This window comes from Meles meles, chromosome 17 (genome assembly GCF_922984935.1).
Source record: "Meles meles chromosome 17, mMelMel3.1 paternal haplotype, whole genome shotgun sequence".
Classification (NCBI taxonomy): Eukaryota; Metazoa; Chordata; class Mammalia; order Carnivora; family Mustelidae; genus Meles; species Meles meles.
This window is the reverse complement of record NC_060082.1, coordinates 14,545,748-14,572,177: the sequence shown is the minus strand read 5'-3', so window position 1 is coordinate 14,572,177 and position 26,430 is coordinate 14,545,748.

Here is a 26,430-nt window from a genome sequence, read left to right as displayed (position 1 = left end):
AGGGAGGAAGGAAGGAAAATATTTTCAATACGTTTGAATTAAATAGGTTCCTTTCCAGCAGGCTTTCCAAATTATTTAATATGCTAACAAGCCCTGTAAATACCTAGAAATTATTATTTCCCAACTGATTGAACAGTGAAACCCTTTTTAAACTCGGCATTTCTTAGGACTAATGTCCCTTGGAATGCCATTAAATAACAGCTTTCCTCACCCGCCCCCAATATTTATTTAAGTGTCACCCTTGGAGAGAGAAACCCCCACCTGCACCCCAAGCACCGTATTTAAAACAGAAGGGTCGCCTGAGTGGCTCAGTGGGTTGAGCATCAGACTCTTGATTTTGGCTCAGGTCATGATCCCAGGGACCTGGGATCAAGCCCCGTGTTGGGCTCTGTTCTCAACGACCTGTCTGCTTATCCCTCTGCCTCTGGTGCTCCCCAGCATGTGTTCTCTCTCTCTCTCTCCCTCTTAATAAATAAAATCTTTAAAAATAAATAAATAAAACAGAAACACCACTTTCTCCCCAGGCCAGTCCTCCCCACCTGCTTTCCCACATTGTTTCTCCATAATCCTTAACACCTTCTAATATAGTACACAGTTTCCTTATTTATTTTGTCTGTTACCTGCCTCACTCTCTCTGCCTGTGTGCTCTGTGAGGGCAGGGCTTTTCCTGGCGATGTTTTTCTCCACGTGGTATCTCTGGCAGCTAGAAGAGTACCAAAGGGCCAAAGAGAAAGGGTCCATGGAAAAAATTCAAATGAAGGTAGCATCTCCGAAGTTAGGGTCCCTTTAAGGATATCTTTTCTAATTGCAGCTATCCCTAGAATACAACTTAATGAAGTGGCTGTGATCCCTACCTTATAGGAAAATAAAATTAGAATTAAAGCAATTAGACCTATAAGCAGAGCAAAAAATTGGTTAAGCAAAAAGATTGTTAAACTGGAATTGATTCTTTTTAATTTTCTATGTAATTATTGTGAGATAAAGTAGACATGGTAGATGTTTCCAACGGTGTCTGAGAAACCTAATAAAAACGTGGACAGCCGTGAATTCATTGCACCCAGCCCTAATGCACCAGGCCAGGAAGCTATTTTCCATCTACCCAAACTGACCAAGCTGAGCTATAAAAAATTCAGCAAGCCCCAGATATAACAATGTTAATCATTGCCCGAATTCAGATTCTCCATAGGTCAAATCATATTCTGAGGAAGCGTCTATAGAATTCTGATGGAAACCAGCCTGTAGCTACCGTGTTCGTTGGGTCCTCCCCCACCAGTTCACAAGGGCTCCACGATATAATAACGACACTTGGCATCAGCGTAGAGCTGTCCTCTGTAAAGGTCAAAGTGCTGTGAACAATTCAGATATAAGCAGGGATGATGACGGTCTGCAGAGCTCAGAAAATGACCCAACTGACCGATTCCTCTCCAAACACCAGAGTAACAATCAAGTGGAGGATACACGGTTGTGTATGCCCGAGGAATGCTCTGCTCCTCTCCTGTTTTCCTTTTTATCCAGAAAAACCGCATTTATGAAGTGAGGCCCTTTTATTTTTTTTTTATTTTATTATTATTTTTTTTATATTTTATTTATTTGACAGAGAGAAATCACAACTAGGCAGAGAGGCAGGCAGAGAGAGAGAGAGGAGGAAGCAGGCTCCCCGCAGAGCAGAGAGTCCGATGTGGGGCTCGATCCCAGGACCCTGGGATCATGACCTGAGCTGAAGGCAGAGGCTTTAACCCACTGAGCCACCCAGGCGCCCCAAAGTGAGGCCCTTTTAGTAATGAAAGTGGTATTTATTAAACACATCAGACACTACAAATCCAAATGAGCATTTCCCTCCGAAACAGTCACTTGGGGAGGCTATGTAATTACCTCAGCCATCCTGTGGTAGCTCCAAACATTGTGGGAATTTCTCTTTTAAAATCACCTTCATAGCTGGTTTAAAACTCACAGGAAAACCAATATCATTCTTTTATGGCTACTCTTCGTGGAACAAAAATCCCCGTAATCTTGGGGGTCAGAGTAGTAAGGAGCCGACTGGCTGCCTCTCACCATCTCCCAGGCATGGATTAAAGACACAATGTGCCGAGGCTCAGCCTGATTTGCTGCACGGCAGGAACTGTGTTTACGAGGAACCATCCCAGGTGATTCTGAGGCATCCAGTTTCCCTTGCAAATTGGGGGTGTGAGCACCTCGATGCTCGAACAGGTCTCGCAGCTGAACCCTGGCCTGAGCCGATTAACCTTCCTCTACTTTATGCCACAAAGCCGGAACCTCTAACATCCGATTACACATTCTCTCACCCAAACACTGTTGAACTCTTACTATTTATTTTGCACAGTGGATCCTGGTGGCAAATGAGAAAGCCTCAAGTGAAAGAGTGCAGATGGTTACGTGGAAAACATCGCTATTGGACACATTCTCTTTCTCACCATGCTTTTTTCTTTGACCAACCTCGTGGCTTCAGCCTTTGCTGGGGAGATAGTCCAAAAAGAATAAGGAGTGTAGGCAACAGATTCAAAGTGCCTGGAGTCAAACTCTTGCCTGACCACTGATCAGGGGACCTGGGACAAGTTACTTATCTGCTCTGTGCCTAAGTGTTCCTCATCTGAGGTGTAGCTAATCATAGTACTATGTCCTAGGGATGCTGAGAGGATTAAGTGAGATAATACATTTTCAATATTTAGCACAGAGCTTTTAGTTTTCAAAAAATATCAACTATTATTATTTTTAGTACTTAGAGCCTAGTAATTTTTAAATTATAAATTCTAGATCCAATCTCCCAACCTCCTTATTTACATAGACATTATTTACAACCTCCTTATTTATTATTTATATAGATACCCACCACCATTTCAAACTTACCACATAAAAATTTGAATTAAATATTGGTCCAACTTTTCAAATGTATTCCAGCTTATTTGCACCAATCTTGAGTCAAGTTATCATTATCTGCAGACATAAGGTCTCCAAACCAATTTATCTCAGATTTTTGTCTCTTACCTTATTCTACCTCCCATGCCAACAAATACACATGCATCCACCTTCACTTAAAGTCATGTTGATTTTACCTCAATAATTTTTCTTTCCACTTGTGGGTGTGTGGTTTTTTAAAGATTTTATTTATTTATTTACTTGAGAGAGAAAGAGAGAGAGTGCACATGAGCAAGGAGAGCAGCAGAGCGAAAGGGACAAGCAGACCCCATGCTGAGCATGGAGCCCCAGGTGGGACTCGATATCCCAACCCTGAGATCATGACCTGAGCCAAAATCAAGAGTCAGTGGCTCATCTGACTGAGCCACCCAGGGACCTCATGCACGTGTGTGTGTGTATTTTAAACCAATGTTTACTAAGACATTACTACATACCAGGTCTAAACACTGTACAAGTCATATAAGTTTTACAACAGCCTCATGAATTCAGCTCTATTCTTATTCCCATTTTGAAGATGTGAAAACAAAGGCACAAAGAGGTTGGGAAACTTGCTGAGATTCAACCAGTTCTGGGAATGGGGAGTCAATGTTGGCAGCACGGCACAGAGCTATGCTTTTTACCATTAGCCAGCATTGCTGCTAGAATATTTAAAATAAAAATATGTGTTGAGTTCTCCACACAATATACCCTCACAACAATCTTATACATCGATAGGATTAAAATTCCTCTTTTGTAAATGCGGAAACAGGGGCCCATAGATATGAGCTGCCACTTCCCCTGGTTCGGGTTTCCATTATGTGCTGCCTGGGCTAATGAAAAGGCCTCTTGTCTCTTCTCTGCACCTCCCAGTTGAAATGGTGCTGGGAAAATTGGATATTTACATGTAAAAGAATAAAACTAGACCCCTGTCTTACAACCTGCACTGAAATTAGTGCAAACTGAATTAAAGACTTAAAAGTAAGACCAAAACTATAGCAAAGTAAAAACCATCTGAAAAGCAGAAGAGTCAACAAAATGAGAAGGCAACCTATGAAATAGGAGAAAATATTTACAAACCACATATCTGATAAGGGGTTTATATGCAAAATATATGAGAAACTCCTACACATCAATAGGAAAAAACAAATCATCCAATTTAAAAATGGGCAAAGGATCTTAGCAGACATTTTTGCCAAGGAGATAGTCAAATGACCAACAGATACAGGAGAAGATGCTCTAAATAACTAACCATCACAAAAATGCAAACCAAACCACTGTAAGATATCACCACACACTTGCTAGAATGGCTGTCATCAAAAAGACAAGAGATAGGGGCGCCTGCGTGGCTCAGTGGGTTAAGCCTCTGCCTTCGGCTCAGATCTTGATCTCAAGATCCTGGGATTGAGCCCCAAATCAGGCTCCCTGCTCAGTGGGGAGCCTGCTTCCCCCTCTCTCTGCCTGCTGCTCTGCCTACTTGTGATCTCTCTCTCTGTCCAATAAATAAAATCTTAAAAAAAAAAAAAGACAATAGATAACAAGTGCTGGCAAGGAAGTAGAGGAAAGGGAAGGAATCCTTGTACACTGTTGGTGGGAATGTAAAGTGGGATAGCCAGTATGGAAAACACTTTGGGTATATATTTATATCTGAAGGAAATGAAACCACCATCTTGAAGAGAGCTCTGTGCCCCCATGTTCACTGTAGCTTTATTTACAATAACCAAGACATGGAAACAACCCACATGTCCCTCAGTGGATGAATGAATAAAGAAAATATGATTGATTATAGATACACACAAATATATAGATATATATATAGAGAGAGAGCCATAAAAAAAAGAAGGAAATCCTACCTTTTGCAGCAACATGGATGAGCCCTAAAGGCATTATGGTAAGTGAAATACAGAGAAAGACAAATACTGTATGATCTCGTTTATATGTGGGGAATATAAAAATATTAGACTCATGAAACAGAGACCAGAATGGCAGTTTCCAGGACTGAAGAAATGGGTGAAGATGGTCAAAGGGTACAAACTTGCAGTTGTAAGATGAATTCAGTTGCGAGAATGTAGTGCAAGGCAAGGTGACTATAATCAACAATACAGTATCGTATATTTGAAAGTGACTAAGAAAGTAGACCTTAAAAGTTCTCAGCACCAAAACGAAATGGTAACTATGTCAGGTGACACGTGTATTAACTAAAATTACGGTGACAATAATTCCTAACATACACACACATCAAATCATCATGTTGTGTACACCTTAAACTTATAAAACACTGTATGCTAATTTTATCTCAATAAAACTGGGAAACATCAAATAAAATAAAAAAGAAGAAAGGGTTCTCTCAGCAGAGGGGAAAATCTGCTGTGAGTGGGAGATTCCAAATAACGCTGCTCAGCATGGCTCCAGCTCCTATGTTGAATGGGTTGAAGGACTCAATCTGGAAGGCGTGGGTTGGAGATCTGTCTCAAAGCTTGGTTTGCACAGAAGCATGCAGTTTTTGTAAGTTTTTTACATGTATTTGGGCTTGCTTAGGGGAAGTGGGGAGCTGATGGAGGGTACAGAGCTAAAGCAGCCTCCCTCAGTCACCTTCTCTCCAAGGGCTTTGCTAGAACATGAAACCAAGAGGAGACGGAGAGCTCTTCAGCCAGTTCCTGGGGTCTGGATGTCATGCTGTGATGGGCAGCAGCGACAGGCTTCTGAAAGGGGAATGACATGATGGTACTGATGTCAAAGAACGGACTACACAGGTGACTGATGCCACTCCTGGACTCACAGTCCTAAAGGGGCCTGTCCTCGTCCCAAAGAAGGAAGTGGGGTCGCTTCAGCATTCCCGGAAGAGACACCAAAGTGTCAAAGGTTTGAGGTGCCCGCATATTTGCTGTGTTCAAGAAACAGCAAGCAGACCCAAGTGGCTGAAGCAGAAGCTGAGGGAAGAACAGGTCAGAGCACTGGAAAACGAGAGGGAATGTCAGCACAGAGATGGGGGGTTCTCTGGTGGGTCCTGAGCAGAGAAGCAACCCAGTCTGACTTGTTTTGCAAAAGAAATCACTATTTGCTCTGATCGTGAATGTCGTCAATGGTAACGCACAACCACTGTTCCTGGAACAGGGTTCTGTACCCAAAACATTCTCAGACACTGCTCTGCCCTCAGTGCTCGCACCTTTTTAATAAAGCTCCACACATTCCTGCATCACGTAGTTTATAGCTGAGCCAAAAAGAAAACAAAGTCGAAGACAAAACTTTTTTGTCCCCTAACCTCCCCACCCCCCCACCCCCGCCACGCCGTGAACAGTTCTGGCGTAGGGCATCTGGAGAGCCAGGTGCTGGGGCTGGTTACCTAGTGAGTGCCCAGGCAACTGGCGAAAGCTCTGGAAGCCACTGTTTTAATACACGAATGAAATGGGAGGGAAGCCTGAAGAATGGCCACCATCAACCTGCAGTCAACACAGTAGAGTGGAAATAGTCACAGAGCTTGCATTCCAAAAACCCACTTCTAGACTTGGCTCTACCATTTACCAGTTGACTGGCCTTGGACAGTTGAATCAACTGACCCTCATGACCTCATCCGCTCTGTGGAGATGATTCCTGCCTCCCTGTGACCAGGAGGGAGAGAAACGTGAGACCTAAGGGGCAACACACTTTGGAAATGAGAAAATGGGCTCCGTGAGAGTGAGACATCACTGTCTTATCAGCTGCCTGGTCCCCAAGCAAGGTCTTGAAGACAGAGAACTGGAGTGGCTTGAAGTGGAAACGGAGATAGGAGAGAGTCTGGAGTGGCAGGTGTTGGGTAGCACTGGGTTTCAGGGGAAGGAGAAGTGGAAGAAAAGAGTGAACATCACTGGAGCATTCTTCCTATTCATGATACGTTTCGTATCTAATCATTTCAAATTTTGCAATAAAAAAGTTATATAAACTCCATGGTTTGAGAGTCATCATAAAACTCTTCCTCACAGATGAGGCTTCTGGGGTGAGAAAGAAATCTTGGGGAAAGTTCACATAACAGGTTACTCTCTGGCAGAGATTTTGCAAAGGATTATGGGTTCCGTGTGAATTCAGTTGGACAATTAAAGTAAGTGCACTCTCCCGTCTAGTTCCTCAGCCCTGTGACACTCTCATTCCCAAAGATACCCCATCAGACCCCCCAGCAAATCAGTTCCATCTGAAGCAAAATATCCATCCTGACCCCTAGTCAGGGGCAATCCAAAAAGGCCAGATGTCCTGTCATAGTCATCATTCTTGTCTCCTGCTAACGGGGTAGCCTGACTCCAGGAACTGAATTCTTGGTTCCTATATCAAAACCCCACATTGCTCTAGGCGTAACCCTAATAACCAATTTTGTGCAAAAGCTATCATATGTTGCATTCTTAGTGTGGTTCAGGCATGTGCTAAGTGCATTACTATTTTTATCATCACAATAACCCTATAAGGCAGGCACTATCTCATTTTTATTGGTTTTACAGAAAGTAAAGAGAGACTAAATAGCTTGGTCAGGGCTGCGAGTAAGTGGTGGGGCCAAGAATTGGGTTGAGCCGTTCCCCTCCCAAGCCTTAATCAGAGCAGTCTGGGTACTCTGCCCGGGCCCCTGAATGCTGGCCACATGCATGGGCTCTCTAAAGCCTGGAGTCAGCCTGGATCAATGCTGACCGCTCTCCCTTGAACAACTTGGCTGGCTGGAATAGCCACCCCCTACCGCTAGCTGGACTCCCCTGATGCTGACTCCCACGGGAGCGCCAGCCTGTCTCCACGGTAACAGAGCCTCCTGCTTAGACACCCTCCCCAACCCACAGATGGGCGAGCAGTCCCGCACCTGCCCCATCCTAGTAGCCACCCCTAGTCCCAAATCTCAATTCTTCTGGCTGGTGATTTCCCAGCATGTGAAGCTATTAGGCTGTGTGACCTTGGACTCTCCTAAGGGGAAAGAGGAGAGGTTTTCATGAAGTAGAAATGAAAGAAAAATGCTCATGTTCACCTTATTTCATTTTCTAGATAAATAAAATAAACCTTGATACCACACAATTATCACTTTAAGAACTAAATCAGTGACTGAACCAGACTGTAGTAAATTCATCTGCTGTGTAAAAACTAAACATCAATGCTACACCCCTTAATTGGCAGCCACAATGGTAGACTTAATTGCTAAAGAGTTTATATATATATATATATATATATATAACATATATATATATATATATATATATATATATATATGTTTTCTTTCAACAACTACAGGAAAAAAAAAACCTGAGATAAGGTAAGTCTTCAAATGCAATAGCCTCTGAGCAACATATCTCAGTTTTCAAGCAAAGGACCCAACCACCGTCTCTGAAAGTGATGGTACTTGGAATCTGGATACATGAGATCCAAGAGGGGTATCCTGAGTGAACAGCAGTATGAAAACGAGACCTCGTCTAGGCTGTCCCTCTCTCCTTCAGCACACCCCACCCTCAACCCCAGCTAACACACACACACACACACACACACACACACACACACACACACAAAACACCTGGTCTCGGTGGGTTTTTGGTCATTTTGAAGTGATTCTATGACTAGTTTCTGAAAGTGTTTAGTTAAGCATGAATGGAGAGGACAGGGTTGCAAAAGACACCAATGCTTTTACTTTAGGCACAGGATATAACCAAAGAAGAAAAACTCTCAGTTGTGTAGGATAAAGAGGCTCACTTTTCAGGAGAAGGTGTTTTGGGAAAAAAAATTCCCTTCACAATCCCCCCTGGTAACATCAACTATCCTATTACAAGCTGCTTGGCCAGCCTCAGGTTTTGCTGACATGGGACACTTGGCCTTGAATTCTGCCGCTTTCCCCTGTGACCATGACCAGCCTTCCCGCCTTCCTGCCTTAACTTTGACACTCTCCTTTGCCTGACTTTGAAGCCTGCCAAACTTCATCCCATTGCTCTGAAGGAGACAGTATTGTAAACCTCCTTCTTGGCAAACAACAGATTTTGCCCAATTTTATGCTTTTACCATGTTCTTCATGCCTATCGGGATTTAGAAAATGGTCTCCCCTCCCTGGCCCCCAGTTTACCACCTATCTGGAACTGAGAAATTTATTAAAACTAGAACAGTTAAGACAGTCTTAAAAGGTCTGGATGTATTTATTAGACAGATCATTTTCCATACATTCATCTGTTTTGCAAACTAAGGCAAAACACTGCAGCAGAACTCCAATGTTGACTAATCTCAGTACCGTCTGGTTGATGTTAATAGTCTGGCTTAATCTTGGAACGTGGAATGTGGAAGAAAAAAGCAAGAAAACCTTGCCTCTGTGTTATGTTACATTAAGAAAAACTAATGTTAAGTCAGTAAAAGGATGGCAGTCTCCCGTTATCTGAGGGGGTATGTCTCAAGACCCCCAGTGGATGCCTAAAACCACAGATAGTACCAAACTCTGCATATATAATGTGTTTTTTTTTCCTATCCATACATATCTGTGATAGAGACTGATTTATAAACCAGACACAGTAAGACATTAACAACGATAATGATAAAATAGAACAATTATCACATAATACCGTCAGAAAAGTTTTGTCAATGTGGCTTAGCTCTGGCTCCAAGTATGTTCCTCTACTGTACTCACCCTTCTCCTCGCAGCGATGTGAGATGATAAAATGCCCACGTGAAGAAGTGAGTGAGATGAATGACACAGGCACCAGGACACAGTGCTAGGTTACTACTGACTTTCTAATGATTCCTCAGAAAAAAAAGACCATCCGCTTCCATATCGCAGTCGACCACAGGTAACTGAAACCACAGAAAATGAATCCCACAGACAAGGGGCCACTACTGTACTTCAAGTCTTGTCTTCCTAAGAACCCTTGGCAAGATAACCCTCGCTAATGTTCACGAGGTTCCGCGTGACTCCAACTCTTCTGCCTTGGATTAACTTAGATCACACTAATTTTTATTAGTGATGGCATTACCCAGTGTTCAAAGCACAACCGTAATTTTTGCACGACAGGATCAAATACCAATGCTTCCTTAACAGAGTGTCCTGCCTGACTTCTAGTCTTCCCCTTTAACCCGGAAGCTGAAAGTCATATATAGATACTGCGCTTTTTCCCCTTTGGGCTTAGTTTGGAAAGTTCATTTTATTTGTCAACAGACACAGGAAAACGTTCAAGTTCTTCTTAATAGTTGCATTTAAATGCATATATGAACATTTCATTGTAAGTAGTAGGGCTGGAAGTTCACAGAGAAGTTACCTGTTAGATATATGGTCTGTTTCTAGGCCCAAACATAATGCTGCAATGTATTTTAAACACTCCCCTAAAATTCAGTGTGAGCCACTTATGCACAAGGGCCACGGGACTGGCTTCCATACAATTATTTAAGATGTTATAAAGAGTGTTTTCCATCTTTCTTGTGCTTGGAAATAGTTACATTTTATGACTCCTGAGTCAGAGCCAAAAAATATAATTTTATGCCATAAAATACAGCCTTTTCCTTTGGCTGTGGAAATTTATATGTACATATTTATGTGCTTATATAGATAAAAATCTTCATAAACAGAGTGGCCCATTTCAGATGAACTCTACTTACATCATGTCATTCCCGACTCTGATAATATTAGAGCTACACTTTAAAAAATTCAGTACCTCCTCATAACTTACCAAATTAAAAACAAATGCCCAAACTGACATTCAAATCTCTCCACAATTTTTAAAAATCTTTCCTGGCTTTTCTCCTAATTCGTTACAACACAGACTCTTAACCCATTCAAACAAAACCAGACAGGATGGCCACGATGTCCATATCTTTCATTCTCTTTCAAACTCCACCAACATTTCTCTTTGTCAAAATCCCACTCATCCTTAAAAATCCCTTCCTAAATACCACCTCCTTGTGTCATTCTCCATCTCCTCCTACAAAGGGATTGTCTAATACACAGACTTCCAGAGTTCGTTACAGCTCTACAATGGTATTTTTGCCAGAACTCTGTTTAATCAAATCAAATGGGTCCTTTTTCAAAAAATCTTTACAATAATTTATTTAGAACAGATTGCATGGGCATAGGATATCTTCTAGCCTATACCCCAAAACGCCATGTGGTAGTCTAAAAGACAAGGACTTTATCCAGCAGATAGATTTGGGATAAGAGTAAATACACAAGATCCCAGCTTCTGCTTTATTTCCCCAATAAAGTTTTCCCCAAAACTTCCCCTTTATTTCCCCCCAAAAAATGTTGAAGAGTGAATGTGTATAAACTAGTTAAGAAAATATTCCAAGAGAACTTCACGGCACGGAGTGGGAATTTCCTTTCATTTGGATGCCATTCGAGGCTATTTTAAATGGCTACTGAGCAAAAACACAAAGGAAATAGACTACAAACTCACACTCTGTTCCATATACTCCTTTTCAACACCTACAAGTCCATATCCAGAGACCACTGTAAGCCCAGGCATGAAGTACAAGGCCAAGGTCCTTTTTCTTTTCCTCAGGGTCAAATACATTCAGATAGGTTTGCCTGCTTATGTTCTGGATTGAACTAGCTGAAACACCTAGTAGTTCCAGATATATCATCAAAGGAGCCTGGGAATAGCAAACATCCTCAATTTTTAGCGGTGGGGGAAGGGGATAGTTTCACCAGGTGCCATATCAAAACCTGTTGAATGTAGTTTCTGAAACTACGCATTTCCCCATAACACCAGACACACCCCTGCCCTGCGGAGGTCGCTTTCATCCACCTGCCCTCATACAAGAGGGAACCAACTCCTGTAAATGAAGAAGTCCCAAGTCATCCAATGATCAAGAAAAAACTGGGGGATAGAGACAGGTGAGGTTAGCAAAGTTAAAAACATCAGTGGAAGAAAAGGCCAAAAAATCCCAAAGGCCAGTGGTTAAATGGCCATAGTTCATGAATAGCTCTGGCGTTAGTAAACTCTGAGATGTTCTCATTTCTGGCTTCAAAGCTCATTATAAAGGGCCTTTAAGTTGAGATACTTGAACTGTGACCTTGTTAAGAGGTAAATCATTCCTGTTCAGTTAGTTTCTAATTCCAAGCCACTTCACCTAGCCTACTTTGTTGCTCACTAGAGAGCTTTCCAAGATCACATTCTGAAGCTCATGTGCCAGCCTCCTCTTCATGGCCACAGTCTAGACAACCACACGGCAAGTAGGCTGCTGACAGCACCCGGCCTCGGCACCATGGCAGATGTTGGCCATCAATCATGGCACCCTTTCCCGCACATACCTAACATGGCCTGTCTTGTTCTCAACATAGCACTCTGAGAAGCAATTATCAGTTGATCAGAGTGAGATGAAATCACTACACCACACTTGTGGCAAGGAAATCCCTTCAAATCACCTATACTTGTCCATTTGGCCTTCCAAAATGTGATCACTTTTCACCACATTGTCCTCCTGACTCAGAACTTCTGCTTGCTCCAACCATAACAAACACCTGCCTGCTTGCCTCTTTCTTCACCTCATCCTCCAAACCTAGCTTACTGTTGACCACAGGGAATCACGGACTTTGATTTTTGCTGTGATTCCTCACCAAGCAGCTGCATGAGGCTGAGCTTGAATTTTGCCAGGGAACTCCGGCTTTCGCTTCACCCCTGTTAGCATTCACCTTGCTTCCACTCAAGTCTTTTCTTTAATGTCACTCAGGGTTAGAGGTCAAATGTCTACCCTGCTTCCGAAGAGTTCTGAATTCTCTTTATTTCTTGCTCAAAGTGTGCAGCCATACCCCTCCCCCAAAAAAGAGTTGAGGCTGGGTCCTCTTTTAATAAGTAGGATAGAACTCAGTCACAGGGGTCCAGGAGCCCAAGAGGACACAAAGTCTGGCAAAGACAAGGGTTTACTGAAAGTGCCCTGTGCTGCCCACTTCTACTCCCTCCAACATGGACTTTGAGAGTCATTAAGCCTCCAGGCTCCCAGGAGCTGGGGAGCCTGCCATACCCCCTCACACTTGGGATATAACCATAGTGTTTCACCACTCCAGCCTCCTTAGCACTCAGCTCTCCAAAACAAAAGGTCAAGACTTTGATACTCTACTGTTAAAAGGTCACTGAATCCTGGTGAAGACTATAAAATAGGAGGCACTGTCCAGCCGAAGCAAACAAATGGACCATTCTGACAGGATTCACACAACTTCAACATTTATGAGCAGAGGAGTCCATGGCACCCATAATACGGGAAGTATGAATGAGCCACAAAAGAAAGACCGCATCTCATCAAGGTTTGCAGTACTTTTTCAGGACAAAAAGCTTCTAATAAGAAGACTTCTCTGGATGGGATTCTTTATGCACTTCTCCTAGATCACAGAGTCCCCTGAACCAGCTCCCAGATTTTCAGATACTGGCTCTCGGAAAGCACACAGTTACCAATATCTCCCCAAAAATGGGCACTGAGAATCAACATGGGAAATTAAAGAGCACAACAAATGATTTGTTATTTCTCTCACTGAAAGGATAATAGCTCCACCCATTGAACTTGAGCTGTTAGAATTTACCCAAAAGGACATTCTGAGACTTCCAAAGCTTGAGTCCCAAGAAACTTTGCAGCCACTCTCTGGATCTCATGGAACATCCTCTCTCAAGACATTCCCTCTTAGACACAAGCCACTATGCAGTAAGAAGCCATAGCATAAGGGGAAGCCACATACAGAGGCTCAGGTTGGCAGCCCCACCTAACTCCCAGACAACAGCCAGCATCAACTGTCAGCCTTGTGAGTGACCCACCTGGAGGACAGCTATGTCAGGTAACCATAGCCCTGACCGACACCGGACTGCAACTTTGGAAGAGACCCCAAGCACCAACTATCCAGCCAAGCTCCTTCCAAATTCCACATCAACAAAATATGAGCAAAATACAGTGATGGTTTTAAGCCACTCAGTTCTGGGGTGAGTTTTCCCACATATATATCCATATGTAACTGAAGTAAAATTTGTCTCCAGAAGAGGGAGTCTATCTAAAAAAAATATAAGATGTGTTGCATTGGCTTTGGGTCCAAATGGCAAACAGCGGTCATTAGGGCCTCAAGGAGATGGGTAGTGAGAGCTAGAAGGATCTCGTGAAGATGGGAACCAGGACAAAAGAGAATGTGTGGGAGGCTGCAGAAAAGGGCACCTGAATTAAATATGGGCGGGACAGTTATCAAAGTTTTGTCTATAATGATGTTGGAAAACAGGAAAAAAAAAAAAACAGTACCTAACGATCTTGAGGATATGACTAAGATTTCTGGGCACACTGTTGAAAGTGCTAGCTGGCTTCTTCTGGCCACCTCAAATGAAATTCAAGAAAACAGAAGTGGATTAAAGACAATACTATTCAATTTTTTTTTTTTTTTAGTGGAGTTTAGATTCAGGATTTGCTGGGTTTCAAAAGAAATGGTTTCTCATTTGTAGCCTCTATCAAAAAAGGATCTTCCAAGCAAGAAATGTTTAATTGTGTTAGATACAGATCAAACCTAGAGTCTGTGTTAAGACCTCAGAATGATGTGAGCTGGAGCCCCACAGAAATTTTCAGCTCTAGAAAGGGCTTTTTAAGGTTCTAAAAGCAAGTTTCATAAACTTCCTCCAGTAAATAACAGAATTTCTATGCATCTTGGGTGTTACTCTATACTAGCCTCACACATTACTTAAGACCAGGAGGCATGTGTCTTGGAGAGAAATGTATGGGAGACTTTTGACTAAAGGAGTAAGTGTCCATAAGTCATGGGAAACCCATGTGTTTTTAAGAGAATTGTATCAGTTGAAGGGCTAAGACAGACAATACAAAATGAAAAGCAGTTTTTTTCATGAAAAGAGAGACTCCCAACCCTCTACCAGCAGGAAAGAGGCTGACAAAGCTATTCAGTTGCAAACATGGGCATCTTTCTCTTTTCCATGAAGGCTGATTCAAAGGTGGAACCAAGATATCAAAGGGTAGAGACGAGAACCTCAAAGAATCATTCCCAGGCAGCAGGCCTGGAATGTAATTAAGGAACTGGCAGCATGTGACCTGCCCAATTTCAGAATTGCTATGGATCTGTAACTACCATGGGCTTCCTAGTCCTCCTCCGCCATTTTGAATACAAGTTTGTACCACAGTTATCTTATCCATGCACACTGCTATCTACTGAATGGGGAATGTGGGTGGGGCAGTAACTTTATCTCTTTAGTTCATAGACCTTCTGATGAAGAGAATCCATTTTCAAGGAACTGTCCTCTGGGGAGCCCCATCCATGTGTGAATCTGATTTCCATGACAAAATTCTGACCTTGACACCGATGCTTCAATGGAAAAGTCTTTGGGGGCCTTGGGAGGAAATGGGAGTGTTTTTCATTTGGGAAGAATATAATTAGTTTGTTACTAGAGGGCAAACCGTGGTTGATTAAAGATGTCTGAAATTCCTTTGTTACTCCTCCCTTTAAGAATCTGGATGAAGACAGTGGCACCTCTAACAGTATTTAAAGGTAAGTCTCACCACACAGATCAGAGATCTTGCCTGACACGGCACCACAAAAAGACAAAATTGTTAAAATTTGAAGCTTCCTACCAGTTTGATGTATGAAACTGTAAAGAAGTGCTAGGTAGAAGAAAACAAGCAGGAATAACCAAGAAGGAAAGAATCAATATGCCCCTGACCCGGATGCAGAAGGCAGCACTAGCCTGTCAGCCAGAAAGATCTCATACTCTTGCTACATGGCAATCTGGGCAAGGCTGAAAGCAATTAGTCCTCCCAGACCGAGGTGTCTAATTACAGCTATCTCTTACTTAGCAGGGTGAGAAAGTTTAGCCTTACTGAAACAATGTGAGGTGATTTTTCATTTCGCAAGATGATAAGTCATGGATTTATTGGCATTACTGATGACTTGGAATTCACCCTGAATATAGCTCACTTGGACCTGATTTCAATTTATCTACAACTTCTCAAGAACATTCAAGAATCTTTTCAAGGCAATGGGATACACTGTCCCTCGTGCGTGACAGTCGAAAATATCAGATAGCTAACTGCATCTTCTCTTCTCTGGAGAGATGTGTTGCAGGTGGGGAAGTGGGGAAATGGGGAGTCACTCCATGCTGCTGAGAGACAGTGGTCTCGTGATCTACCACGAGCCTTCCCTCAGCTTCTAGAAAAATATGGCTGGGCCAAACCTACGCAAAACTCTCGCTTAACAGAAGGAAGTCGAGAGTGCACCATCTTCAAATGTTTTTAACTTTTCTATCTCTCTACCAGACTGAATAACTTGAGGGAAATATATTTATCATTCTTCTTTGGGCCTCCAGGCTATAGCACGGTACATGCTATGTGGTTGGTATTCAGAAAAAGTCAGTTGACGTGAAAAGAACCTCATTCACACGTGTTCCAAAACAGCGCCTATCTGCCCACACTCACGTGCTTTTGGCATGATTTGGAGCAAATTCTACAAACTCTGACCTAGAGGGCCCCCAGAACCTGCAAACCCTCCCCACCCGATATCCTCTCCGATCTATCTCTTGTACTCCCCCTCTTGTTCCCTGTGCTCCTGTGTCACTGACCTCCCTGCTCAAACCTGCCAGGGCTGCCCCTACCACAGCACCTCCGTAGTTGCTGTTCCCTCTGCCGGAAATGCTCTTCCCCCAGATATCTGTGAGGCTGGTTCCCTCATTTCCTTCATGTCTGCACTCAAAACTCACTCTCTCACTTTCGGCACTCTAAACTTCACCCTCCCAAATATTTCCTGTCTCCTTCCCTTCCTTTTTCTTCTTAGCACTTACAATGATCTTATATCCTACATATTTACCTACTCATATTGTTTACCAACTATCTCTATACTAGAATATAAGCTCCATGAACTCAAAAAGTTTTGTCTGTTTCATTCCCTCCCCAGCACCTGGAATGGTATCTAGTATTTGATAGCTATCTGATATAAATTTAATGAAAAATTGAATGAATTAATGAATTTATAGCAGGCTAATTTCCAATCCATGGACTATTTCTCAATGGTACTTTTTGGTACAAGTGGATACAGAGAGGGAGAAAGACTGAACAAAAGATTTATTAATATATGGTGTTTTCCCACAATCCTGATCCCATACTCAGCCTGTTAAAATGTCTGCATTCTTAGGCCACCTGGATGGCTCAGTCGGCTGAGCAACCAACTCTTGACTTTGGGTCAGATCATGATCTCAGGATCCTAAGATTGAGTCCATCCACTGAGTATGGACCCTGCTTAAGATTTTCTCTCTCTCCCTCTGCACCCCACTGGTCATGCACACGCACTCTCTATCTCTCAAAAAAAGTCTGCCTTCTATGTAGGTATTATAGATAAAATACATTAAGATAGGCACATTTCCATTTCTGGATACGAATATCTTAATTCTCTTGAGAGGAATGTACATATAAAGCCATCACCACAGATAACAGTGATCACTGGCAGGTCCTAACTCTGGTTGTCAACTCATTGGCAAGTCCCCAATTAGAGTATAATGGTATGCTGCTAATTCAAACCAAACTAAAAACAACCCATGATTTGCTTGTGTTTAAAGAAATGAGCTGGCTTATGCATTATCTATTGAACTTACTGACAGTATTTATCAAAAAGCTGAATATTGGGGCACCTGGGTGGCTCATCTGCCTTTGGCTCAGGTCATGATCCCTAGATCCTGGGATCAAGACCCACATTGGGCTTCTGCTCAGGGGAGAGCCTGTTTCTCCTTCTCCCTCTGCTGCTTCCCCTACTTATGCACTCTCTTTCTATTTAACAAATAAATAGAATCCTAAAAAAAAAAAAAAGCTGAATGTTCTGACCCTAATGATGCTTACTTGAAATATGGCATGCTATTATATAGGATGATTATCATGTTTTACAACCTCATGGGGAAATCAGTTCTTTATAACCCCTTAGAATTTTAACACCCACATGTGTTCTCAGAATATTTTTACTAAAGTCTAAACTTAAATATTTTCTGTTATGATTTTGACATCATTAATGAAAAACAGAAAATAAAAGGAGTCCATCATCATGTCATGGAGAATGTGAAAACCAAGTTAGATACTTTCTACTTTGCAGAGACAAGGCAGGAGAGTCACCATGACTCTGTGTCTCTCTCCATGTTCTTGCTGCCTGCCCTCCTCCTTGAATCACTTTCCCACTGGTGTTTCTGCCGAGTCTCTTTTTCCCTACATCAGCCCCCAGGTTGGTGGCAAATATGGAATTGGCAAGCATGTCTAGTGCTATAGATGGTTGTGGATAAATCAGAAAATTTGGAGGCTTCCAAATGGGGTATGCGGTAACCGAATCATCCTGGCAAAGTTGATCAACTCCATTAAGCCTCCATTTTCCTATTTGTAAAACTAGGACTGAAAGAATGCTTAACTCATAGAGCTTCTAACTTTTTTTTTCTTTTTTTGGAGAGGGAGTTCAGGGAGAGGTGGAGGAGAAAGAATCCCAAGTAGGCTCCAAGCCTGATGCGGGACCTGAGACAGAGCCTGACTGACGTGGGGCTCCATCTCACAACCCTGAGATCAAGACTGAGCTGAAATCAAGAGTCAGTCACTTAACCAACTGAGTCACCCAGGCTCTCCACTCATAGGGATTTTAAAGTGCTTTAAGTGCCATACTGATTGATGATCCTTACTAATATATATAACAGCATAGAAAGAGAAAGAAATCATAGTAGTTAAAAATATTGACTTTGCAGTTTATCATAACTCATTTCAAATTCAGATTCTGGTATTGAATAGCTTTGGAACTTTAGAAAGCTACATCACCTCTCTTGGCCTCAATTTAGCTATATATAAAATGGAGATAATACTTGGCAAAATTTTGTGAGAATTAAATGAAGTTGACTAGTTTTTAAAATTAAACAAAGTTAAGGGTGCCTGGATGTCTCCATCAATTAAGCATCTGGCTTCAGCTAGGGTCATGATCTCGGAGTGCTGGGATCAAGTCCCGAGGGGGGCTCCCCGCTCAGTGAGGAGTCTGCTTCTCTCCTTCTCCCTCTCCCCTCCCCAACTCATGCTCTATCTCTCTCTTAAATAAATAAACAAAATCTTTTTTAAAAGTTAAGGAAAATTAAAGAATTAAGTGAAATTAAAGTTTTTGTGGTATAGTAAACACTCAATAAATGGTTGATATCACTATAATTGTTAATAAACCCATTTCCAATTCTACCCAGGTAAACTTCCTTTGGCTTTCTCTTCACCAAACTAAATTGCCCTGAGGTCCTTACCCTTCACTAAATGGCACCTATATCTTCAATTTCTCCGGGATTTTTTGATACTTGCAATACTTTCAGAGAGCATTTATAGAAAGCAGTCTCTAAAATATTTCAGTTTCAAAGGTCAAGCAGAGGATGAATAGTTAATACTTCACCAAAAAGTTCAAAATTCTTTACATTTCACCAAGAGTAGCATGGACCTTGCTTTCACAAATCTTTGTCTCTAAAAAGCCCATATCTTAAGCATCTTGCTAATATAATAACAGCAGCTAGAAATTACTTAGTACTTAACACATGCCAGACCCTGTTCAAAGCACATTACTGATATTAATGCCTTTAATTTTCCCACTAGCCCTGTGTAGTAACCATATTACTAACCTCATCTTCATGTGGGAAAACCGAGAAGCAGAGAGTTATGTACAGCTGGAGGACCAAGGTTATACCACTAGGACTTAGCTAAGGGAAGAATGAATCCAGGAAGTCTGATTCTGGATTCTAGGCTCTTCACCACTCTACTGAACTTAATGTGAATGCCAACAGTTCTAAGACCTTATTCAGCTTAGCCAACTGTGTGGCCTGAAATTACTGGAGAGCTTGCCAGATCCTCCCTTTCCACTTTCCTCTGGTCTGTAGCTATATTTAGTCATGCTTGCCACAGCCAGTCATTAAAATCAATAGGATTGGGTCATTGGTCACATGATACTCTATTCTGATTCTCATCATTGATATCTACAGAAAGAAACTCTGGAATCATTCAAGCCAACCACTATCCCCTCTGCTCACATTAGATAAGGCTTATATAGTCTTACAAAGAAAGAAAATGAGTCACACAAAAATGCATAAAAAGGGTGAAAATACACACTTTAGTCTCAGTTATCTGCCCGCTTCATGTTGGGGTAAGACAGGTATAGAGCCTTAAGAAATACAGTCAACCCTTGAACAACACGGGGGTTAGCGATGCCAACCCCTCTGCTGTAAGAAATCCACATGTAACTTTTTTAAAAGATTTTTATTTATTTATTTGGCAGGCAGAGATCACAAGTAGGCAGAGTAGCAGGCAGAGAGAGAGGGGGGAAGCAGGCTCCCCGCCGAACGGAGAGCCTGACGCGGGGCTTGATCCCAGAACCCTGAGATCATGACCTGAGCCAAAGGCAGAGGCTCAACCCACTGAGCCACCCAGGTGCCCCTCCACATGTAACTTTTGACTCTCCATAAACTTAACTACTCATCAGTTACTACTGACCAGAAGTCTTACTGATAACACAGTAAATTAACACATATGTCTGCCATATGTATTCTATACTGTATGCCTACAATACAGGAAGCTAGAGAAAAGACAACATTATTGAGAAAATCATAAGAGAAAACACAATGACAGTACTGTATCAGATTTACTTTTAAAAAATGGACCTACACAGTTCAAACCTATTTTGTTCAAAGGTCAGCTGTATAGATTCCTAATAAAACGATAAGGGATGATTTATCCCATTTAGGGATTAGAGTACAGAAAATTCTCATTCTGGCCTGGGTTAATGAAACCGAAACCACACCACGGTGCCCAGACAGTCCAAACAAGGCTTCGCACAAGCCAGTTTTAGGGGGCCCACACCCCAAACACGATAAAGGGCATTTATATACACTTAGCTCGGTTTCACTCTACATAGAGGCTCTTTGTATGACTGCTACTAAATTCAACAGATTCAAAATACGGTTTTATCACTCTGATTCCAAGAAACAGTGCTATCCCTTCCTCGTGAATCCCCTCAGATCCCTGCTGTGAAAATAACCCAGCAACGGATCGTGTAAATATCTGAGTCCCTCTCCAGATCGACCCTAAAGACTGAATGCTAACCTCCAACATAAAAAGAAGAAAAAGCATGAAAAAACACATAGGCCTCATTACATTTCGTTTGTATCTGCCAACCCTCTTCCAGTAGCTCCCTTTTAATGTCATTTAGTCCTGCAACATAAAGGCACAGTTCATTTTCCAAGTTAGGATCTCTGTGCTTTTCTTGTAGCTTGGCTGGCTTTGATTTACTTAGGAGAGAATGTCCCTTGAGTAAACATTATATGGTTTTAAAAATAACAGAAGCATTACTTGAAACAAAGGTTGAATTGGAGAGTAAATGTAAACTTAAGGTTTAATTACATGTTGTGTCATAATGTAACTTCTTAGCCAGGGATTGAAAACACTCTACAATTGAGTGCCAGCTTGCCTTTCCAGTGTTTTCTTGCCCTTATTAGTGAAGGGGGAGAAACTGTGTGGGCTTTGGGGTCAGCTGAGAGCATTTATTCACCAACATTTACTGGGAAAGTATTATGTATAAATTATAGTAATAGGTACTGGAGACCCAAAAACGAATATTATTAATAGTAATGTAAATGCTGCTCTATTCCTTTGAAAATTTCGGTTTGATAAAGAAACACACACAGAAGTAATTATAATACAGTACATATGAAGCACGGGAAATACACCTAAAATACAGTGAAATGACTCCTCCCAGATAACCCCAAGGCACCTCACGTTCAAACTCTGTCCAAACCAGTTTTCTTCTAGTGTTCCTAATCTCCATGACTGGCTTTGTCATTCATCTGGAACACAGGGACCAGGCTTCATACCACTTTTCCCTCATCGACCACACCTAATCCTAAATATGAATTATTTCATCTCCATTATCATAACCCTAACTCAATATACCTGTGTCTCTTACTTGAACTAACAAGTCTAGCATTCTCCACTCAGCTCACTCTCAAACTCATTCTTCACACAGTAGCCAGGACGAACGAATTCTTTAAACAAACAAACAAACAACAGCCGTGATCATGACCTTCTCTATATCATTTTAAATGGTTCGCCACTCCTCTTAGAATAAAGAGAATCCTCTTTAACATGGCTTATGGGGTTCTTCAGTGTCTAGCCCCCCCTAGTTATTTTGGTCTCATCCTACACCTCATTCCCCTCCCTACCCATGTCCCCACTGAACCTGGTCCTTATTCATATATTCTAAAGGGGTTCAGGACATGTTATGCCAAAAACGGTATCTTGACATATTGAATATTTTAAGTAAAAGGAGTCTGAGCAAACAGCAGAAGCAAGAAGGTCTGATTTTCCCCCATGCTTCTCCCCTGAAACAGATGATAAGGCCCTCATGTGAGAAGTACCCTCTCCATACCCATGAGAAAGGAACATTCTTGTCTCCAAGATGGACAGACACCAGGAAGAATCCAAATGAATGAGTCTTGTTTTTTTTCCCCTGTTTACTACCCTTAGCTCGTATCATATCTTTCACAGCCTTATCACATTTTTCCATAGCTTTCCACTCGAACTTAGCACAAAAACATTCAGGTTTAACCACTTCTTTGGGTCTTCGTTTCCTCATGAAGTTTCCCTCATTCTCATATTTACATTAAATAAATGTGGGAAATTTCCTCCTGTTCATCTGTCTTTGTCAGTTTAATTTTCAGGCCCATTCAGGAACCCTGACAGTATCAAAGGAAAGTTTTTCCTCTTCTAGAATCCCAATTCCCTCCTAGCATAAAGGTTTTGTACACACTTACCTCTAACTACAAGTCATTTCTCTCACCTGGTGAATTCATCATTCCATTTCCGCTTAAGCACACTTCCTTGGTGAAAGTCTCCCCTGTACTCCCTTACCAAGCCAAGTTCTCTTACTATGGGCCAACTCTTGTGCCCTTTTTCTGTTTTTCATAGTTATTTATCACAGTTGTTATTTTATGTTTGTTTGTGGGAATACCTGATCAATGTCCAACTCTACCATTAGACTATAAACCCCTCAAGGGCAGGGACCATCTCCCCTTCTCCCCATCACAGCCAATGCGCAGCACTATGCCTAAAAGGGACGGATAGTCAATAAAATCCATGGAATACAAGAAACAACAAAGAAACAGTGCTGAACTCTGCCTAGAGAAAGTTGGGACACGCCACAGATGAGGTGTCAGCCGTGGCGGGTGTTAGAAAGTATATAATGATTCACTAGGCAGAAGGAACACATGAGCAGAGATACAAAGAAATGAAACAGTCTGACATAGTTCAGTATAACCGAAGCTGTGGGTGTGATCTGTTTGGAGGAGGGGAGCAGTAAAGTGTCAGAAATGAGGCTGCAGAGACTCAGGGACTAAACCACAGAGGGCCTTTTGTGCTCTGCAAAGCAATTTGGACTTTTGCCATGGGAAATCACTGAAGGGTTGTAAAAAGGGAGTAAAATGATCATCAGATTTGCATTTTAGAAAAATCACTCTCATGGTAGTGTGAAGGATGTCCTTGATAGGTTGATATTGGAGACAGGGTGACCAGTTAGGAGGCCATCCTACAAGTCTACATGAGGGACGAGAAAGCCACAGACCAAGGCAGTACTAGGGGATTAAGTGGAGCAGGCAGCTTCGAAAGATACAGAGGAAATAAAGACGCCTGATGAAGGGGAATAAGGTAAAAGAAAAAGTCAAAGTATACCACCACCATGGTCTCTGGGCCTCCGGGAGGTAGGGTGGCTGTGAACCAAGTTAGGGAATACAAGATGAGAACTCAATTTGGGTAGACAGGGGAGTGTGTTTCTGAACCCACTGAGGCTTAATATCTGAGGCCTTCATGCCAGAATGACGGCTGTCCTCCAACATCCTTCTCCTCTTTTATCTAATGCTGTTTTAGCCGGCACAGAACCACCGACTAGTGACCACACAGTTTAGCCTCCCTATGTTCACGTGACTAAAGCTTTTGACAATGGAGTAGGAACCAAAGTATGCAACCTCTGTGTCATTTGCTTAATAGGAAATTGCTTGTCCTGGATTTCTTCTCAGGTAACCAGGAGTTGGGTTAGCAGGAAAGCACTATGGAAAGAACCAATGGGTCAATGAAGCAGACAGGTCAGACCAAACATTCCATTAAAAACACTCATTCTGGGGTGCCTGGGTGGCTCAGTGGGTTATACATCTGCCTTTGGCTTAGGTCATGATCCCAGGGTCCTGGGATAGAGCCCCACATCGGGCTCTCTGCTCAGCGGGAGCCTGCTTCCCCCCACGATGCCCTCCCCCCGCCACCTACCTGTGTTGACCTAGTTTATAGTCTGTCAAATAAATAAATAAAATAAAATCTTTAAAATAAAAAACCCCCACTTATTCTGGGGGGATTATTCTTTTTTACTTATTTAATCCATTATATATCGGAGTCTAATTTATTTTTAAAGATTTTATTTATTTATTTTTGCAAGAGGGAGAGCACGTGCACACACACAAAGGGGGGAGGCGCAGAGGGAGAAACAGACTCCCCACTAAGAGGGGAGCCCGATGGGATGAGGGGTTCAATCCTAGGACCCCAGGATCATGACCTGAGCTGAAGGCAGACACTTAACCAACTGAAGCACCCAGGCACTGTGGAATCTAATTGAAAATAATTTATTTTATGCCCTAGATAATACACACTTTCAAGCAGAGAAATCTAGAAGGCAACTGCCTATACCTGTGTGGACCCTCAAAAAAGAAGTCTGGACCAGCAATGGAGAACCGATACCTACCAGCATACAGACACTAGTTTAAACTGTGGGAATAGAGTAAAGAGAGAAGCATTCTGAAGAGAGCTGGATTTGTATCCCGGCCTCACTTCTTACTACATATGTGATTTTGAGTAAGTTACATCTACGAGCCTCTATTACATACCCCTGTAATAATATCTATATTAATCAAGGTAACTAGCTGCTGTAAAGTTAAATCTCCGCATCTCAGTAGTTTAACACCAAGAACTTTCTTTCTCATTTATGTGAAGTCCAAATGCATATTGAACTCCATCCAGTAACTCTGTCTCCCCTAAGATCTTGAAATCCTTTGTTTATAGGATTTTCCCTTCAACAGTCCACGGTAGAAAGGGCACACATGCTTCTAAACCACGTTAGCCTGAAAGCTACCTACTTCACTGTTGAAAACAATCATATGGCCCCAACCAGATGCAAAGGGACATGGGAAATGTACCCCGCAGAAACCTAACCACTTCCCAGCAGAAACCTGAACAATGGAAATGGCATGCAAATTTTGATGAACAATGGCCTCAAAAGTAACCTTCCCTGCAGTCTTGAAGATGAAAAGCAAAAATGAATGGATAACACACCCAACAACATATCCTGTCCAGGAGCCCCTCAGTAACGTTAGATCTTACCTTCTTCCCCGTTACTTCCCCCTCCCTCCATCCTCAACACACCTCTGCATCCCAAATGGGCCTTATATTTTCCCATTTTCATGCCTTCCTTCACATTCTTGTCTTTATAAACAAAACCCTAAGCATATTTTTTTCCTCTTCGCTGCTACAATTTCACTTCTGCCCATTTTTAAAGACTAATCTCAAAGCACTCTCTGGGAGGCTCCTTTTGTAATTCTTCATGGCTTTTAAACTCCTTCGAACCACACTTACGAACCTTTCATTTAGCATTGATCAGGTATTTGTCTGATATTATCACAATACATGTACTTACCCTCCTGACTACCTCCAAGCCTAGGATGCAGGCGTCCTGCAGACAACAATTGCATTTAACTCCTCTTATTCACAGCGATCAGAAAAGGAAACCAAACTTAGACTTTGACTTTAAGAGACCAACACTTAAAGATCTGCGGTCTCCTCAAAGAATGGAAAGCTGAACACTGACTCGGGCCACTCTGGAAAGGGGGAAAACCCCATTTTGTTTCCACTATCTACACACTCGAGCGATGACTGTATGAATTCCTGGGAGACTGCTGTGTTTCTTTACTTTGTATTTCCGCCGGGAAGACTGTGTGGTAAAACCTGTTCATGAACAGAGCACATACTTCATGAACAATAAAGCAACATGTCTTTCAATATTATCATAATGAAGGAAAACAAACAAAGCTGAAGTGGCCTCTTTAAGAGCTCTCCAGGTGCCTGAGTCAGGGTGGTGACGTGGCAGCAAGGACCCGGCTAGGAAAGCCATCCATCAGGTGAGCACACCTCTCCTAGTTACCCGAGCGGCTGCCGAGTCACTTGGTCCTGTTAGACAGAGCTGCTGCCTCAGAAAAAGAAGAAGAGAAAAGAAAAAAGTGGGAAGTCATTGGACAGTAGGCGGTCCACTGAAAATGCCTGTGTTCTCCTCCCGACAACTATCCTGGTAAAAGCAGACAATACATTGGCAGGGAGGAGGTCTTCCTCAGCAAAAATTCTGATCATATGCACCTAACCAAAAGCTGAGTGTTCCTCAAACAGCACGCAGTTTTCCAAGTAGGGGCACTGGCATGTGAACCCCATAAACACTACTTTTCCCACACCAGATGCTCCTAGATGGCCTCGGAATCCCTGAAGGAACCAGAAACCAACCTTTTGACTTTACTCACCAGCTGGAGAGAACAGAGA